Below are 21,932 nucleotides of genomic sequence, written 5' to 3' on the forward strand. Positions count from 1 at the left end.
CATAGAACTGTCTTAAAAAATTCAAAGATTTGTAAGTAGTTTTCTCTACTAACATCGATAATCAAATGCTGATCAATTGGGTTACAACATAGAGATATTTGATAGAGTAGAAGATACGATATACTAACATTTAAATAACCGAGTACTCATAGTTTTATTAGACCACCTTCTACGTCTACTAAGGTGTTAAAGGTGTTTAAGTAACATCAAAAAGCTATTTTAATTCAATTAATAGAAGTGTTTTACAATATGCAAAGTAGTTATTAAACTTTCTTACAACATTGATAATCGAATGTTCGGCAATTGGGTCCAAACATAGAGATATTTGATATAGTAGAAGATACGATATACTAACATTTAAATATGAAAGACCGAGTACTCATAGTTTTATAAGACCACCTTTTACGTCTACTAAAATGTTGAAGGAAGTTTACTAACATCGAAAAGCTACTTAAAGTCAACTGATAGTACTGTTAAAATATTCAAAGATTTATTAAAAGTTTTTTCTACTAACACCGATAATCGAATGCTGATCAATATAATTACAACATAGATATATTTGATAGAGTAGAAGATACGATATACTAACATTTAAATATGAAAGACCGACTACTCATAGTTTTATTAGACCACCATTTACGTCTACTAAAATGTTAAGGTAGTTTACTAACATCGAAAAGCTATTTAAAGGTAACTGATAGTACTGTCTTAAATTATTCAAAGAATTATTCAAAGTTTTTTCTACTAACATCGATTATCGAATGCTGATCAATTGGGATACAACATAGAGTTATTTGATAGAGTAGAGGATAGATATACTAACATTTATATATGAAAGACCGAGTACTCACAGTTTTATTAGACCACCTTATACGTCTACTAAAATGTTGTAGGTAGTTTACTAACATCGAAAAGCTATTTAAAGTCAACTGATGGTAATGTTGTAATATTCAAAGATTTATTAAAAGTTTATTTACTTTAATCGATAATTGAATGCTGATCAATTGGGTACCAACATAGAGATATTTGAAAGACTAGAAGATACGATATACTAACATTTAAATATGAAAGACGAAATAATCTTAGTTTTATTAGAGCACCTTTTACGTCTACTAAAATGTTGAAGGTAGTTTACCAACATCGAAAAGCTATTTAAAGGTAACTGATAGAACTGTCTTAAAATATTCAAAGATTTGTTAGTAGTTGTTTCTACTAACATCGATAATCGAATGCTGATCAATTGTGTTACATCATAGAGATATTTGATAAAGTAGAAGATGCGATATACTAATATTGAAATAACCGAGTACTCATAGTTTTATAAGACCACCTTCTACGTCTACTAAGGTGTAAAAGGTGTTTAAGTAACATCGAAAAGCTATTTTAAGTCAATTTATAGAAGTGTCTTACAATATGCAAAGTATTTTTTAAACTTTCTTCTACTAACATTGATACTCGAATGTTCGTCAATTGGGTAATAACATAGAGATATTTGATAGAGTAGAAGATACGATATACTAACATTTAAATTTGAAAGACCGAGTACTCATAGTTTTATTAGACCACCTTTTACGTCTACTAAAATGTTGAAGGTAGTTTACTAACATCGAAAAGCTATTTAAAGTCAACTGATAGTACTGTTAAAATATTCAAAGATTTATTTAAAGTTTTTTCTACTAACATCGATAATCGAATGCTGATCAATTTGGTTACAACATAGATATATTTGATAGAATAGAAGATACGATATACTAACATTTAAATATGAAAGACGAAGTAATCTTAGTTTTATTAGAGCACCTTTTACGTCTACTAAAATGATGAAGGTAGTTTACTAACATCGAAAGTCTATTTAAAGGTAACTGATAGAACTGTCTTAAAATATTCAAAGATTTGATAAAAGTTTTTTCTACTAACATCGATAATCGAATGCTGATCAATTGCGTTACAATATAGAGATATTTGATAAAGTAGAAGATGCGATATACTAAAATTTAAATATGAAAGTACGAGTCCTCATAGTTTTATTAGACCACCTTCAACTTCTACAAAGGTGTTAAAGGTGTTTAAGTAACATCGAAAAGCTATTTTAAGTCAACTTATAGAAGTGTCTTACAATATGCAAAGTATTTTCATACTTTGTTCTACTAACATTGATAATCGAATGTTTATCAATTGGGTAAAAACATAGAGATATTTGATAGAGTAGAAGATACGATATACTAACATTTAAATATGAAAGACCGAGTACTCATAGTTTTATTAGACCACCATTTACGTCTACTAAATGTTAAGGTAGTTTACTAACATCGAAAAGCTATTTAAAGGTAACTGATAGTACTGTCTTAAAATATTCAAAGATTTATTCAAAGTATTTTCTACTAACATCGATAATCGAATGCTGATCAATTGGGTTACAACATAGAGATATTTGATAGAGTACAGGATACGATATACTAACATTTAAATATGAAAGACCGAGTAGTCATAGTTTTATTATACAACCTTTTACGTCAGTTAAAATGTTAAAGATGTTTTACTAACACCGAAAAGCTATTTTAAGTTAGTATTTAACTGTCTTAAAATATGCAAACATTTATTAAAAGGTTGTTCTACTAACATCGATAATTGAGTGCTGATCAATTTTGCTACAACATAGAGATAGAGAGAGAGAGATATTAAATGATAGAGTACAAAATACAATATACCAACATTTAAATATGAAAGACCAAGTAGTCATAGTTTTATTAGACAATCTTTTACGTCTACTAAGACGATAATGTTCTAATAACATCGAAAAGCAGTTTAAAATCAAATGATAGCACTTACTTAAAACATTCAAAGATTTATTTAAAGTTTTTTCTACTAGCATCGATAATCGAATGCTGATCAATTGGGTTATAACATAGAGATATTTGATAGAGGAGGATACGATATACTAACATTTAAATATGAAAGACCGAGTACTCACAGTTTTATTAGACCATCTTTTACGTCTACTAAAATGTTGAAGGTGGTTTACTAACATCGAAAAGCTATTTAAAGGTAACTGATAGAACTGTCTTAAAATATTCAAAGATTTGGTAGTAGTTGTTTCTACTAACATCGATAATCGAATGCTGATCAATTGGGTTACATCATAGAGATATTTGATAAAGTAGAAGATGCGATAAACTAATATTTAAATATGAAAGACCGAGTACTCATAGTTTTATTAGACCACCATTTACGTCTACTAAAATGTTAAGGTAGTTTACTAACATCGAAAAGCTATGTAAAGCTAACTGATAGTACTGTTTTAAAATATTCAAAGATTTATTCAAAGTTTTTTCTACTAACATCGATTATCGAATGCTGATCAATTGGGTTACAACATAAATATATTTGATAGAGTAGAAGAAACGATATACTAACATTTAAACATGAAAGACCGAGTACTCATAGTTTTATTAGACCACCTTTTACGTCTACTAAAATGTTGAAGGTAGTTTACTAACATCGAAAAGCTATTTAAAGTCAACTGATAGTACTGTTAAAATATTCAAGGATTTATTAAAAGTTTATTTAGTATAATCGATAATCGAATGCTGATCAATTTGGTTACATTATAGATATATTTGATAGAATAGAAGATACGATATACTAACATTTAAATATGAAAGACGAAGTAATCTTAGATTTATTAGACCACCTTTTACGTCTACTTAAATGTTGAAGGTAGTTTACTAACATCGAAAAGCTATTTAAAGGTAATTGATAGAACTGTCTTAAAATAAACAAAAATTTGTTAAAAGTTTTTTCTTCTAACATCGATAATCGAATGCTGATCAATTGCGTTACAAGATAGAGATATTTGATAAAGTAGAAGATGCGATATACAAATATTTAAATATGAAAGACCGAGTACTCATAGTTTTATTAGACCACCATTTACGTCTACTAAAATGTTAAGGTAGTTAACTAACATCGAAAAGCTATTTAAAGGTAACTGATAGTACTGTCTTAAAATATTCAAAGATTTATTCAAAGTTTTTTCTACTAGCATCGATAATCGAATGCTGATCAATTTGGTTACATTATAGATATATTTGATAGAATAGAAGATACGATATGCTAACATTTAAATATGAAAGAAGAAGTAATCTTAGTTTTATTAGACCACCTTTTACGTCTACTTAAATGTTGAATGTATTTTACTAACATCGAAAAGCTATTAAAAGGTAACTCATAGAACTGTCTTAAAATAAACAAAAATTTGTTAAAAGTTTTTTCTTCTAACATCGATAATCGAATGCTGATCAATTGCGTTACAACATAGAGATATTTGATAAAGTAGAAGATGCGATATACAAATATTTAAATATGAAAGACCGAGTACTCATAGTTTTATTAGACCACCTTCAACGTCTACTTAGGTGTTAAAGGTGTTTAAGTAACATCGAAAAGCTATTTTAAGTCAACTTATAGAAGTGGCTTACAATATGCAAAGTATTTTTATACTTTGTTCTACTAACATAGATAATCGAATGTTCATCAATTGGGTAAAAACATAGAGAAATTTGATAGAGTAGAAGATACGATATACTAATATTTAAATATGAAAGACCGAGTACTCATAGTTTTATTAGACCACCTTTTACGTCTACTAAAATGTTGAAGGTGGTTTACTAACATCGAAAAACTACATTAAGTCAACTGATAGAACTGTCTAAAAATTTGCCAACCCATCAATTGGGTTACAACATAGATATATTTGGTAGAGTAGAAGATACGAAACACTAACATTTAAATATGAAAGGCCAAGTAGTTAAAGTTTTATTAGACCACTTTTTACGTCTACTAAGGTGTTAAATGTGTATAAGTAACATCGAAAAGCTATTTGTAGTCAACTTATAGAAGTGTCTTACAATATCCAAAGTTTTTTTAAATTTTTTTCTACTAACATTTATAATCGAATGCTGATCAATTGGGTTTCAACATATAAACATTTGATAGAGTACAAGATACGATATACTTATATTTAAATATGAAAGACCGTGTAGTCATAGTTTTTATTAGACAATCTTTAACGTCTACTAAAATGTTACAGATGTTTTATTATCACCGAAAAGCTATTTTAAGTTAACAACATCGATAATCGAATGCTGATTAATTGGGTTACAACATACATATATTTGATAGAGTAGAAGATTCGAAATACTAACATTTAAATATGAAAGACCGTGTAGTCAAAGTTTTATTACACCACCTTTTACGTTTACTCAAATTAGGTGAAGGTGGTTTACTAACATCGAAAAGCTATTTTAAGTCAACTTATAGAACTGTTTTATAATATGCAAAGATTTTTTTAAACTTTGTTCTACTAACATCGATTATCGACTGCTGATCAATTGAATTACACCATAGAGATATTAGATAGAGTATAAGATACGATAGACAAACATTAAAACATGAAATACGGAGTAGTCATAACATAATAAGACCACCATCTACGTCTAAGATGCTAAAGCTTTCTTAAAGTTCTACTAATATCGATAATCGACTTCTGGTCGATTAGGTTACAACATAGATATACTTGATAGAGTACAAGATACGATATACTAACATTTAAATATGAAAGACCGACTACTCATAGTTTTATTAGACCACCATTTACGTCTACTAAAATGTTAAGGTAGTTTACTAACATCGAAAAGCTATTTAAAGGTAACTGATAGTACTGTCTTAAAATATTCAAAGAATTATTCAAAGTTTTTTCTACTAACATCGATTTTCGAATGCTGATCAATTGGGATACAACATAGAGTTATTTGATAGAGTAGAGGATAGATATACTAACATTTATATATGAAAGACCGAGTACTCACAGTTTTATTAGACCACCTTATACGTCTACTAAAATGTTGTAGGTAGTTTACTAACATCGAAAAGCTATTTAAAGTCAACTGATGGTACTGTTGAAATATTCAAAGATTTATTAAAAGTTTATTTACTTTAATCGATAATTGAATGCTGATCAATTGGGTACCAGCATAGAGATATTTGAAAGACTAGAAGATACGATATACTAACATTTAAATATGAAAGACGAAATAATCTTAGTTTTATTAGAGCACCTTTTACGTCTACTAAAATGTTGAAGGTAGTTTACTAACATCGAAAAGCTATTTAAAGGTAACTGATAGAACTGTCTTAAAATATTCAAAGATTTGTTAGTAGTTGTTTCTACTAACATCGATAATCGAATGCTGATCAATTGTGTTACATCATAGAGATATTTGATAAAGTAGAAGATGCGATATACTAATATTGAAATAACCGAGTACTCATAGTTTTATAAGACCACCTTCTACGTCTACTAAGGTGTAAAAGGTGTTTAAGTAACATCGAAAAGCTATTTTAAGTCAATTTATAGAAGTGTCTTACAATATGCAAAGTATTTTTCAAACTTTCTTCTACTAACATTGATACTCGAATGTTCGTCAATTGGGTAATAACATAGAGATATTTGATAGAGTAGAAGATACGATATACTAACATTTAAATTTGAAAGACCGAGTACTCATAGTTTTATTAGACCACCTTTTACGTCTACTAAAATGTTGAAGGTAGTTTACTAACATCGAAAAGCTATTTAAAGTCAACTGATAGTACTGTTAAAATATTCAAAGATTTATTTAAAGTTTTTTCTACTAACATCGATAATCGAATGCTGATCAATTTGGTTACAACATAGATATATTTGATAGAATAGAAGATACGATATACTAACATTTAAATATGAAAGACGAAGTAATCTTAGTTTTATTAGAGCACCTTTTACGTCTACTAAAATGATGAAGGTAGTTTACTAACTTCGAAAATCTATTTAAAGGTAACTGATAGAACTGTCTTAAAATATTCAAAGATTTGATAAAAGTTTTTTCTACTAACATCGATAATCGAATGCTGATCAATTGCGTTACAATATAGAGATATTTGATAAAGTAGAAGATGCGATATACTAAAATTTAAATATGAAAGTACGAGTCCTCATAGTTTTATTAGACCACCTTCAACTTCTACTAAGGTGTTAAAGGTGTTTAAGTAACATCGAAAAGCTATTTTAAGTCAACTTATAGAAGTGTCTTACAATATGCAAAGTATTTTCATACTTTGTTCTACTAACATTGATAATCGAATGTTCATCAATTGGGTAAAAACATAGAGATATTTGATAGAGTAGAAGATACGATATACTAACATTTAAATATGAAAGACCGAGTACTCATAGTTTTATTAGACCACCATTTACGTCTACTAAATGTTAAGGTAGTTTACTAACATCGAAAAGCTATTTAAAGGTAACTGATAGTACTGTCTTAAAATATTCAAAGGTTTATTCAAAGTATTTTCTACTAACATCGATAATCGAATGCTGATCAATTGGGTTACAACATAGAGATATTTGATAGAGTACAGGATACGATATACTAACATTTAAATATGAAAGACCGAGTAGTCATAGTTTTATTATACAACCTTTTTCGTCAATTAAAATGTTAAAGATGTTTTACTGACACCGAAAAGCTATTTTAAGTTAGTATTTAACTGTCTTATAATATGCAAACATTTATTAAAAGGTTGTTCTACTAACATCGCTAATTGAGTGCTGATCAATTTTGCTACAACATAGAGATAGAGAGAGAGAGATATTAAATGATAGAGTACAAAATACAATATACCAACATTTAAATATGAAAGACCAAGTAGTCATAGTTTTATAAGACAATCTTTTATGTCTACTATGTCGATAATGTTATAATAACACCGAAAAGCAGTTTAAAATCAAATGATAGCACTTACTTAAAACATTCAAAGATTTATTTAAAGTTTTTTCTACTAGCATCGATAATCGAATGCTGATCAATTGGGTTATAACATAGAGATATTTGATAGAGGAGGATACGATATACTAACATTTAAATATGAAAGACCGAGTACTCACAGTTTTATTAGACCATCTTTTACGTCTACTAAAATGTTGAAGGTAGTTTATTAACATCGAAAAGCTATTAATAAACATCTGATAGAACTGTCTTAAAATATTCAAAGATTTATTGAAATTTTTTTTAGTAACATCGATAATGGAATACTGATCAATTGGGTTACAACATAGAGAATTTGATAGAGTAGAACATACGATACAATAACATTTAAATATGAAAGACCGAGTAGTCATAGTTTTATTAGACAACCTTTTACGTCAATTAAAATGTTAAAGATGTTTTACTGACACCGAAAAGCTATTTTCAGTTAGTATTTAACTGTCTTAAAATATGCAAACATTTATTAAAAGGTTGTTCTACTAACATCGCTAATTGAGTGCTGATCAATTTTGCTACAACATAGAGATAAAGAGAGAGAGATATTAAATGATAGAGTACAAAATACAATATACCAACATCTAAATATGAAAGACAAAGTAGTCATAGTTTTATTAGATCATCTTTTACGTCTACTAAGACGATAACGTTCTACTAACACCGAAAAGCAATTTAAAATCAAATGATAGCACTGACTTAAAACCTTCAAAGATTTATTTAAAGTTTTTTCTACTAGCATCGATAATTGAATGTTGATCAATTAGGTTACAACATAGAGATATCTGAAAGAGTAGAAGATACGACATACTAACATTTAAATGTGAAAGACGAAGTAATCTTACTTTTATTAGTCCACCTTTTACGTCTACTTAAATGTTGAAGGTAGTTTACTAACATCGAAAAGCTATTTAAAGGTAACTCATAGAACTGTCTTAAAAAATTCAAAGATTTGTAAGTAGTTTTCTCTACTAACATCGATAATCAAATGCTGATCAATTGGGTTACAACATAGAGATATTTGATAGAGTAGAAGATACGATATACTAACATTTAAATAACCGAGTACTCATAGTTTTATTAGACCACCTTCTACGTCTACTAAGGTGTTAAAGGTGTTTAAGTAACATCGAAAAGCTATTTTAATTCAATTAATAGAAGTGTTTTACAATATGCAAAGTAGTTATTAAACTTTCTTCTACTAACATTGATAATCGAATGTTCGGCAATTGGGTCCAAACATAGAGATATTTGATATAGTAGAAGATACGATATACTAACATTTAAATATGAAAGACCGAGTACTCATAGTTTTATTAGACCACCTTTTACGTCTACTAAAATGTTGAAGGTAGTTTACTAACATCGAAAAGCTTCTTAAAGTCAACTGATAGTACTGTTAAAATATTCAAAGATTTATTAAAAGTTTTTTCTACTAACACCGATAATCGAATGCTGATCAATATAATTACAACATAGATATATTTGATAGAGTAGAAGATACGATATACTAACATTTAAATGTGAAAGACCGACTACTCATAGTTTTATTAGACCACCATTTACGTCTACTAAAATGTTAAGGTAGTTTACTAACATCGAAAAGCTATTTAAAGGTAACTGATAGTACTGTCTTAAAATATTCAAAGAATTATTCAAAGTTTTTTCTACTAACATCGATTATCGAATGCTGATCAATTGGGATACAACATAGAGTTATTTGATAGAGTAGAGGATAGATATACTAACATTTATATATGAAAGACCGAGTACTCACAGTTTCATTAGACCACCTTATACGTCTACTAAAATGTTGTAAGTAGTTTACTAACATCGAAAAGCTATTTAAAGTCAACTGATGGTACTGTTGAAATATTCAAAGATTTATTAAAAGATTATTTACTTTAATCGATAATTGAATGCTGATCAATTGGGTACCAACATAGAGATATTTGAAAGACTAGAAGATACGATATACTAACATTTAAATATGAAAGACGAAATAATCTTATTTTTATTAGAGCACCTTTTACGTCTACTAAAATGTTGAAGGTAGTTTACTAACATCGAAAAGCTATTTAAAGGTAACTGATAGAACTGTCTTAAAATATTCAAAGATTTGTTAGTAGTTGTTTCTACTAACATCGATAATCGAATGCTGATCAATTGTGTTACATCATAGAGATATTTGATAAAGTAGAAGATGCGATATACTAATATTGAAATAACCGAGTACTCATAGTTTTATAAGACCACCTTCTACGTCTACTAAGGTGTAAAAGGTGTTTAAGTAACATCGAAAAGCTATTTTAAGTCAATTTATAGAAGTGTCTTACAATATGCAAAGTATTTTTCAAACTTTCTTCTACTAACATTGATACTCGAATGTTCGTCAATTGGGTAATAACATAGAGATATTTGATAGAGTAGAAGATACGATATACTAACATTTAAATTTGAAAGACCGAGTACTCATAGTTTTATTAGACCACCTTTTACGTCTACTAAAATGTTGAAGGTAGTTTACTAACATCGAAAAGCTATTTAAAGTCAACTGATAGTACTGTTAAAATATTCAAAGATTTATTTAAAGTTTTTTCTACTAACATCGATAATCGAATGCTGATCAATTTGGTTACAACATAGATATATTTGATAGAATAGAAGATACGATATACTAACATTTAAATATGAAAGACGAAGTAATCTTAGTTTTATTAGAGCACCTTTTACGTCTACTAAAATGATGAAGGTAGTTTACTAACATCGAAAGTCTATTTAAAGGTAACTGATAGAACTGTCTTAACATATTCAAAGATTTGATAAAAGTTTTTTCTACTAACATCGATAATCGAATGCTGATCAATTGCGTTACAATATAGAGATATTTGATAAAGTAGAAGATGCGATATACTAAAATTTAAATATGAAAGTACGAGTCCTCATAGTTTTATTAGACCACCTTCAACTTTTACAAAGGTGTTAAAGGTGTTTAAGTAACATCGAAAAGCTATTTTAAGTCAACTTATAGAAGTGTCTTACAATATGCAAAGTATTTTCATACTTTGTTCTACTAACATTGATAATCGAATGTTCATCAATTGGGTAAAAACATAGAGATATTTGATAGAGTAGAAGATACGATATACTAACATTTAAATATGAAAGACCGAGTACTCATAGTTTTATTAGACCACCTTTTACGTCTACTAAATGTTAAGGTAGTTTACTAACATCGAAAAGCTATTTAAAGGTAACTGATAGTACTGTCTTAAAATATTCAAAGATTTATTCAAAGTATTTTCTACTAACATCGATAATCGAATGCTGATCAATTGGGTTACAACATAGAGATATTTGATAGAGTACAGGATACGATATACTAACATTTAAATATGAAAGACCGAGTAGTCATAGTTTTATTAGACAACCTTTTACGTCAATTAAAATGTTAAAGATGTTTTACTGACACCGAAAAGCTATTTTAAGTTAGTATTTAACTGTCTTAAAATATGCAAACATTTATTAAAAGGTTGTTCTACTAACATCGATAATTGAGTGCTGATCAATTTTGCTACAACATAGAGATAGAGAGAGAGAGATATTAAATGATAGAGTACAAAATACAATATACCAACATTTAAATATGAAAGACCAAGTAGTCATAGTTTTATTAGACAATCTTTTACGTCTACTAAGACGATAATGTTCTAATAACACCGAAAAGCAGTTTAAAATCAAATGATAGCACTTACTTAAAACATTCAAAGATTTATTTAAAGTTTTTTCTACTAGCATCGATAATCGAATGCTGATCAATTGGGTTATAACATAGAGATATTTGATAGAGGAGGATACGATATACTAACATTTAAATATGAAAGACCGAGTACTCACAGTTTTATTAGACCATCTTTTACGTCTACTAAAATGTTGAAGGTGGTTTACTAACATCGAAAAGCTATTTAAAGGTAACTGATAGAACTGTCTTAAAATATTCAAAGATTTGTTAGTAGTTGTTTCTACTAACATCGATAATCGAATGCTGATCAATTGGGTTACATCATAGAGATATTTGATAAAGTAGAAGATGCGATAAACTAATATTTAAATATGAAAGACCGAGTACTCATAGTTTTATTAGACCACCATTTACGTCTACTAAAATATTAAGGTAGTTTACTAACATCGAAAAGCTATGTAAAGCTAACTGATAGTACTGTTTTAAAATATTCAAAGATTTATTCAAAGTTTTTTCTACTAACATCGATTATCGAATGCTGATCAATTGGGTTACAACATAAATATATTTGATAGAGTAGAAGAAACGATATACTAACATTTAAACATGAAAGACCGAGTACTCATAGTTTTATTAGACCACCTTTTACGTCTACTAAAATGTTGAAGGTAGTTTACTAACATCGAAAAGCTATTTAAAGTCAACTGATAGTACTGTTAAAATATTCAAGGATTTATTAAAAGTTTATTTAGTATAATCGATAATCGAATGCTGATCAATTTGGTTACATTATAGATATATTTGATAGAATAGAAGATACGATATACTAACATTTAAATATGAAAGACGAAGTAATCTTAGATTTATTAGACCACCTTTTACGTCTACTTATATGTTGAAGGTAGTTTACTAACATCGAAAAGCTATTTAAAGGTAATTGATAGAACAGTCTTAAAATAAACAAAAATTTGTTAAAAGTTTTTTCTTCTAACATCGATAATCGAATGCTGATCAATTGCGTTACAACATAGAGATATTTGATAAAGTAGAAGATGCGATATACAAATATTTAAATATGAAAGACCGAGTACTCATAGTTTTATTAGACCACCATTTACGTCTACTAAAATGTTAAGGTAGTTTACTAACATCGAAAAGCTATTTAAAGGTAACTGATAGTACTGTCTTAAAATATTCAAAGATTTATTTAAAGTTTTTTCTACTAGCATCGATAATCGAATGCTGATCAATTTGGTTACATTATAGATATATTTGATAGAATAGAAGATACGATATGCTAACATTTAAATATGAAAGAAGAAGTAATCTTAGTTTTATTAGACCACCTTTTACGTCTACTTAAATGTTGAATGTATTTTACTAACATCGAAAAGCTATTAAAAGGTGACTCATAGAACTGTCTTAAAATAAACAAAGATTTGTTAAAAGTTTTTTCTTCTAACATCGATAATCGAATGCTGATCAATTGCGTTACAACATAGAGATATTTGATAAAGTAGAAGATGCGATATACAAATATTTAAATATGAAAGACCGAGTACTCATAGTTTTATTAGACCACCTTCAACGTCTACTAAGGTGTTAAAGGTGTTTAAGTAACATCGAAAAGCTATTTTAAGTCAACTTATAGAAGTGGCTTACAATATGCAAAGTATTTTTATACTTTGTTCTACTAACATAGATAATCGAATGTTCATCAATTGGGTAAAAACATAGAGAAATTTGATAGAGTAGAAGATACGATATACTAATATTTAAATATGAAAGACCGAGTACTCATAGTTTTATTAGACCACCTTTTACGTCTACTAAAATGTTGAAGGTGGTTTACTAACATCGAAAAACTACATTAAGTCAACTGATAGAACTGTCTAAAAATTTGCCAACCCATCAATTGGGTTACAACATAGATATATTTGGTAGAGTAGAAGATACGAAACACTAACATTTAAATATGAAAGGCCAAGTAGTTAAAGTTTTATTAGACCACTTTTTACGTCTACTAAGGTGTTAAATGTGTATAAGTAACATCGAAAAGCTATTTGTAGTCAACTTATAGAAGTGTCTTACAATATGCAAAGTTTTTTTAAATTTTTTTCTACTTACATTTATAATCGAATGCTGATCAATTGGGTTTCAACATATAAACATTTGATAGAGTACAAGATACGATATACTTATATTTAAATATGAAAGACCGTGTAGTCATAGTTTTTATTAGACAATCTTTAACGTCTACTAAAATGTTACAGATGTTTTATTATCACCGAAAAGCTATTTTAAGTTAACAACATCGATAATCGAATGCTGATTAATTGGGTTACAACATACATATATTTGATAGAGTAGAAGATTCGAAATACTAACATTTAAATATGAAAGACCGAGTAGTCAAAGTTTTATTACACCACCTTTTACGTTTACTCAAATTAGTTGAAGGTGGTTTACTAACATCGAAAAGCTATTTTAAGTCAACTTATAGAACTGTTTTATAATATGCAAAGATTTTTTTAAACTTTGTTCTACTTACATCGATTATCGACTGCTGATCAATTGAATTACACCATAGAGATATTAGATAGAGTATAAGATACGATAGACAAACATTAAAACATGAAATACGGAGTAGTCATTATATAATAAGACCACCATCTACGTCTAAGATGCTAAAGCTTTCTTAAAGTTCTACTTATATCGATAATCGACTTCTGGTCGATTAGGTTACAACATAGATATACATGATAGAGTACAAGATACGATATACTAACATTTAAATATGAATGACCGAGTACTCATAGTTTTATTAGACCACCTTTTACGTCTACTAAGATGTAATAGGTGTTTTAAGTCGACTGATACAACTGTCTTAAAATATGCCAAGATTTATCTGAAGTTTATTCTGCTTACATCGATAATCGAATTCTGATCAATGGGTATACAATATATAGATATTTGATAGAGTAGAAGATACGATTAACAACAATACAATGAGGAAAACGACGCGTGGAGGAGGAGGAAACATGAAATATCAAGTAGTCATAGTTTTTATAGACAACCTTTAACGATAACTAATATGTTAAAGGTGTTTTAGTATCACCGAAAAGCTATCTAAAGTCAAACGCTAGAATTATTTTATAATATTTAAATGATTTATGTATGTAATAAGTATACATAAACATCTTAACATGACCTGCCGCATAGACATTTTGTATTTTTTTTTTTTAATTACATCAAATAGTTTATTTTAAGTAATTTTAAGTAAGTAATGTTGATACATTCGGTAGAATAAGTATCAAAAGGAATTATGTTTAACATTGAACAATCGAAAAACTAAAGTAAATTTTGAAAGTGTAATTTGAAAATCGAAAAGCTATTTAAAGTTGACTGCTAGAAGTCGTTTACAATATGCAAAGCTATAAAACTTTATATATATAGATAGATAGATAGATAATATGATCGAGGTAAACTAAGACGATTTAACATGTCCTCCTGAATAGCCAATCTTAATTTACTAATGTACTAACATCAACTAACAAATTTCAAGCCAATTGCTATATTATGCTAGAAATATGGAATTGACTTGATTTTGAATTCGATATAATAGGTTGTAGAAGGAATAATGTGTATACACTTGAAAATTAAGTACAATATAATAAAAACTAAACATAAAATATAAATTTAATTTAATTTTAAAAGTGTAATACGTGAGTGTGATTTGAAAAGTGATTTTAAGTCAATTCTTAGCTAGCTGCTGTTTTGCAATACGGAAAGATTTAAGCAAGTAATGCATAAGTAAGAGATATAAACATTCTTACATGATCTCCTAAATAGTCATATTGGATTAGCAAAGATTTTTATTATGTAACATTAAAAAGCAGAATTTAAGTGGAGACATAGGTTATTATATTTCGCAGAAGTAATGATGTAGAAACATTTTAAAATCAAGTATCGAAAAGCTTAAGTTAATTTAAAAAATTTAATACGAACACCGAAAGCGATTCTAAGTCAACTGCTAAATTGTTCTACAATACCTATGCAACGATTTAAGTAAGTCACAATTTTATCTACGACTTATAAACTTTTTAACATGACCGTATAATAGTAGACTTATAATTATTATTCTATTACAGAATAATTGAAGGACTATTATTATTATCATTATAGATTATTTAGTTAAAAATATGGGACATTCAATACAATAGATTGTAGAAGGAATGACGTACAAATATCTGATTATCAATAATTATCGGAAAGCTAAAGTTAATTTTAAAAGTGTTATGCGAGAATCAAAAAGCTTTTGTAAGTCAACTGCAATATATTAAGCTACTAAAGTACAGATATTTGATAAAATTGTGGACCGGTACGCAGTTTAAATATTTAAGCATTTATCAATAGTCAAGAGGACATTAAAAGCGTTATACTACCATATTCTAGTATATGTTTGAATGTATGAGACATTTATTAAAACATTTAAATATTATGTTGCGAATAATAGGTACCGAGTGGATTGTAAAAGATTTTAAGTAACATTAAGAAGTTAACACTAAATATACTTCGGAAGGTCCATCGATTGTGACGGTCTTGTACAATATTACAAAAGATTTCTTAAATGCATTTACAATAAGACAACTCACACATTTTAAAACACTAACGTTTGTACTTAAATTCACTGATAAAGAGTCAGAGAGACTGTAAAAGAGATATTCGGAGATGTAAACATATGGTATTTTCAAATATTTTCGAACAGTTCCAAATATGATAAATCTTTGCAGCTACTAACCGAAGCAACATCTAGGCATTTGAAATGTGTTGTTGGAGAAGTTTTGAGAGAACCAACAAGAACATTCTCAGCCATCAAGATCACGAACAGACTATCATATATCTTATGACCAACGAGACCTAAGCTATTTTTGTTACATTTCCTGAATACCACCACTTAATCTGGGGAAAGTGGTTTTAGTAAACGATCTTGGGTTAGTACTATAAATCGGTCACCTACCTACCCGCTGGTCCAACAAATAAAGACCATAACATGACCCTATCCCGAATGCCATGCGACAACACGCGGGCAAAGTTATATAGAGGCAGTTTTTTGATAAATCAATGATGATATTAAACGTAACAAAGAGATAGAAATGCATTACATTTTGGCAACCTTTATCACCAAATCCTAAAATTTAAATGATTTTACGATGTACTTCTTCGACTTGGATATACTTAACAGGCTAGTTTGGTGTAATTTAAGTGAAGTTACGCCAGTGACGATTCGGTTATACCGATAGAAAAACAGCACATAATTGAGATACTGAGGATTGAAGATAGGACATTCGCGTCCTGTGCTCCGCAATTCACTCAGCTGATCTCTCGTCTACTAACTTATTTTCGCGATACCTATGGTGCATCTCTAACTAGCGAATTAACTAACAAATGTTGATGCACCATTGTAGTACATACGATGCGACAAATAAGTTGTTAAGTAGGTACTTACAATAATAGTAGTTTATAATAAGTAATGATCGATCTTATTATTCTACAAAAGAATCATTATAGAACATTGAATAGCAAATCGAGTCAATTGCTTTATAAGATGATTGAAAAAAGGACATTCGCGTCCTGTTCTCCGTAATTCACTCAGATGATCTCTCGCCTACTAACTTATTTTCGCAATACTTATGGTGCATCTATAACTAGCGATGTAACTAACAAATATTGATGGGCCATTGTAGTATATACCATGCGACAAATAAGTTATGTAGGTACTTAGTATAAACACTCGATTATAAAAAGTACTCGACTGTACTGTTTTTTCTACTCTCGTCCTAATCAAATTAGAAAAACACTCCGCTAAACAAAATAAAAACACGCCACTGCTAAAAAAAAATAGCATGTAGGTATATAATATCAGTAGTTAGTTTCAAAACAATTTTGAAAAAAAAAAAATTGATGGAAACTCCATCGCATGAAATTACATTTTCCTTTACGCACGTATTTCATTTTCTATTTTAATTACAATAATCGAGTAATAATAAATAAAATATTAGCGAAGCAATGTTTTAACTAAATTAATTACTTATTTTTATATTTTACCACCAATGTATTTTTTAGTTAAAGAATTATATATTCGAACCACATTATAACGTTGTATGTTATATAATTTCCGTTTTTTTTATGGAATAGGAGGACAAAGAGCGTACGGGTCACCTGTTGTTAGGTGATCACCGCCGCCCACAATCTCTTGCAACACCAAAGGAACCACAGGAGCGTTGCCGGCCTTTAAGGAAGGTGTACGCGCTTTTTTTGATACCCATGTCGTATCGTCCCGGAAACACCGCACAAGGAAGTTCATTCCACAGCTTTGTAGTACGTGGAAGAAAGCTCCTTGAAAACCGCACTGTGGAGGACACATCCAGATGGTGAGGATGATATCCTAACTTGTGGCGTGTCGTGCGAAGGTGGAATGCGGCGGCAGGAATCAGGTTAAATAGCTCTTCAACACTCCCCGTGATAAATGCGGTAGAAGACACACAATGAAGCTACTTCTCTACGCAACGCCAAGTTATCCAGCCGTTCACAGAGCACTGGGTCCCCCACAATTCATACACCTTTAAGGTTTAACACTTTTTCAATTTCTGGATTTGAGATAAGTAACGGTTTGCTAAAATGTAATGCGTAGATTTATTAAACTACAATCGATGCAACCTTAAATTTTAAAGTCTTCGTCTAAACCATTCTATACGACACGACAAGTTACACCCTAGAAAAAAGTAGATAATTCTACTTTATCTATTTATACCTACTAAACTACACTTTAGGCGGACCTTTGAGTGAAAAACAACAACATTTTACAAAATACTGGCTACTGACCACGGCAATGTCCACCTTAAAATAGTAATAAATAGCGCGACAAAACGTACCCTAAACGTACATTCTATTTTGTACTCCTAGCAACAAAAATTGAGGCGCGGAACGAAATCTTAACAACCAACACATTCACATTTTTATATTAAGTAGGGAAGGATTTTATATTCACAAACCTTAATCGAGATAAATTTTGTAAAATAAAAGCAAATTATATATTTTGATATGATAATGCCTTAGTACATCAGAAGAACACAGTTTTTGATAACAGAAATTAGGTATATAATATAAGTACTTACATTGTCTTTTTGCGTTCTATCGTTTTTCTTGTTTTTTATTTTTATATATATAATATATAGTATGTATGAGACTCTTGTTAAGACTGTATTGAAGTCGACTGTTCTTATTCAATCAGATTCTTAGTGATAAAAATATTAGATTAATACAGTTTATCTATAAGGTCGTGATATAAATGTTTGAGGAACTAACATTAATCATGTGTCTGGCAATAACGAACATCAATACATCAGCTATTAATGCTGCCATCGAGTTTGAATTGTGGAACAGTTTCTTTTTGTTGAACTTGAAATGTTTCAAAAAGAGTAAAGTAAATCCGAGTTCCAAGCGGAAACTGATTATTGAGGATTCCGATGTATCGCAGACTCGAAACTGGACGAATTTTTTGGGATTTGGATTATGTTTATGGGCAAACAGCATTTTTAGGTTAAATTGACATTTTAAGTAAGACATAAGTAAAATAAGTACGACCATAATATTTGATACATTTATGGATGGTAGAACTCCAGCTATTAATATTTCCTGCCAATTTTGAATATTGAATTATTGCTTCGTGTCAATAATTTATTGATTCCATTCTGTAACAATTTTCTTCTAATTTTTTTTCAGTATAATCAGTGATTACATTTAGGCAGATAGTCAACGCAGGTTGTAAAAATGGTGGAAAGTTTGAAAAATCCTGGGAAACCCAAGATAGACCGGCCAAAGAAAGAAATGGAAGACGGTTTTCGCTGTATCATTGTGAAAATTGTTATTTTCTTTTCTTTCATATTTCGTTTTTGGGAAGATTAAGTGGAAAGAGGCGGGCCTAAATGGCTAATGTGAAGCAACTCATTGAAGAGACCTTGGAAAAATTGTTGCCATCACGTCGAGACACTTGAAAAGGGTGCTACGAGCGAGGACATCACCTTGAATCGAAATATAGACGAGGTGATTGTTCGCCTAGGTTAAGCTTGCACTACGAAATTTATTCGTAGCGATTTTTAAGGTGCGATATAAAATCGTAAATATGGGGGAGAAAATATCTGCATAGGGTAGGAAAATATTATGTAAGATTTCGCATATACAATTTTAAATCGCAAGCGATTTATTTGCACGGATTTAAGTGTATTTCTGTTGTGAACTTTTTATTTTTTCGTAACGAAAGTGGCAACCAAACGTTTCTTGATGATGTATATCTAGAGTCTATCACGTCATCATAGATGATTACTGTACTTACTGTAAATAAAACAGAAACAAAATGTGTCTGTAATATGTCTTATTCTTTACTCGATTTACTTGAACGAACTTCTCGTATCAAAACGATTTGGTAACACTATATAGGGTTGCTATAACGCATGTCAGCAGCGCCATTATTTTTTGTTACGACTTTATAGACAAACTGTAAATTAAAAATTGTTGTTGCATTGCCAATGAACTTCAACTGATGACAATGACATCCAACGATATAAATTTGATATTTGTAGTTGACATGTCACGTTAGAAGCATTAAATTTATACAATAATGTTAAGTGCGTTAGAAGAAAGATTTTAAAAGTAACAAAGTGATTATTTTACATATAAAATCAGAAAAATTCGATTTATTCGAATAGGTAGGTGCGTAACCACGCACTAAGAAAAGCATAAAGGTATCAACGATTCTCTTTTTACCCTATTCTAATACTTAATAATAATTATTATTAATTTATATATTATTATTAATGAACGTTATGACATCTGACACTTCGTAATTAAGATGTTGTTGTAAATCCAGCGCAATCGTCCATCAACTGGTCGATAGATACTTAAATTAACATTTTTTTTGTTTTTATTATTTTTTTTTTTCATTTTTTTCATTTTTATATACTTTTTTTATTTTTTTACGCTACACTTTACTGTTTTAATTTTTGAGAGGTAGTAAACCTAAAAAATGGATACATGATTGCTCTCATAAATATTTTAAATCAATCGAAAAAAGTTAATTCTAACTGCAATTTATTTAAAGTAAATACTATAAGAGCAAATTCTATAATTTATAAAAAAAACTAAATTTTTAATTAATCTTAATGTTTCATGCATTCCATTGGTGCATTGTATCTGCAACAATATCATAAAATGTTTTGTTGCAAACACAGCACACCCCACCCACCCTATGATGACTTTTCCTCTACCAATGGAATACATAAAAACAAAAGAAGCACTGCATTGAATTAAGATTTCTTTAAATGACTATCTATATTTTGCTTATGTCCTTGAGATTTATTTGAGACAGGTATATTCATTTAAATGATAAATAATATGCATTCCGCCTTAAATATATATGGAATAATAAAACATACAAATATTTTGTTGTAAACAGTGAACCCTAGCCGCCCTATAATATTTATTCATCCTTCAGCATATAGTTGCTGGTAATTTTTTTTCATATTTTATTTGCTATAAGATTATTGATCTAAAAGATTCACACATTTCGTTGTTATCTGCAAATTCAGTTTACAACAACTGCCCAATGATATTATTTCCGCCACTTAAGGCAGGTACGGAAGCAAAGGAAAGAATAACAAATGATATAAATTCCTACATAAACGAAACCAAACAATTTACTTTTAGAAACTATATTAATATATAAAAATCGCGTTTGACGAAAGATTTTGATAGTAACAAAGTAATTAATCTAAATATAACGTTAGAAAAACTTAAATTAATTGAAAAGGCAGACCATACGTAACCGCGCGCTAAGTAAAGCATATAGGTAAAGACAATTCCTTTTTTTATCCTATTCAATACTTATTATTAATGTACAATATATCTTGCTGACTATTCCGAATCGTACGAATATATAATATTATATTGAACGTTATAAAAACTCTTATATCGTAATAAAACTGTATTTATAAGGCCAGCGCAAAAGGACACGTTTCGAGTGCCCTTTTGGTCAGTTACCAGAAATTATCCTTAACTCGTCAACATGGATGCCTTTATGTTTATTCTAATATATTATTTCAAATCGTCCATCAACTGGCCGGTATGTACTAAAATTAACATTTTTTTTTTATATTTTTATAAGTATTTTTTTCAAACGTTTTAACACTACATTATAAGATTTTAATTTTTAAGGGTTACTAAACCTAAAATATGTTTTAAGCCATTCAAACAATTAAATACAAACTGCT

The 21,932-nt window shown here is 29.1% G+C and overlaps 1 long non-coding RNA gene across 1 annotated transcript; it reads right to left on the bottom strand.

Annotated features, from left to right (window-relative positions):
• Nucleotides 1-105: 105 nt before the first annotated feature.
• Nucleotides 106-3,741, bottom strand: LOC126978321 (uncharacterized). Its single transcript, XR_007732605.1, has 3 exons — nt 3,692-3,741; nt 1,331-1,800; nt 106-166 (listed from the first exon to the last, which is right to left on the bottom strand). It is a non-coding gene; the product is annotated as an uncharacterized LOC126978321 (long non-coding RNA).
• Between the last annotated feature and the right edge of the window lie 18,191 nt (nt 3,742-21,932).

Source organism: Leptidea sinapis, chromosome Z, assembly GCF_905404315.1.
Source record: "Leptidea sinapis chromosome Z, ilLepSina1.1, whole genome shotgun sequence".
NCBI classification, from domain to species: domain Eukaryota; kingdom Metazoa; phylum Arthropoda; class Insecta; order Lepidoptera; family Pieridae; genus Leptidea; species Leptidea sinapis.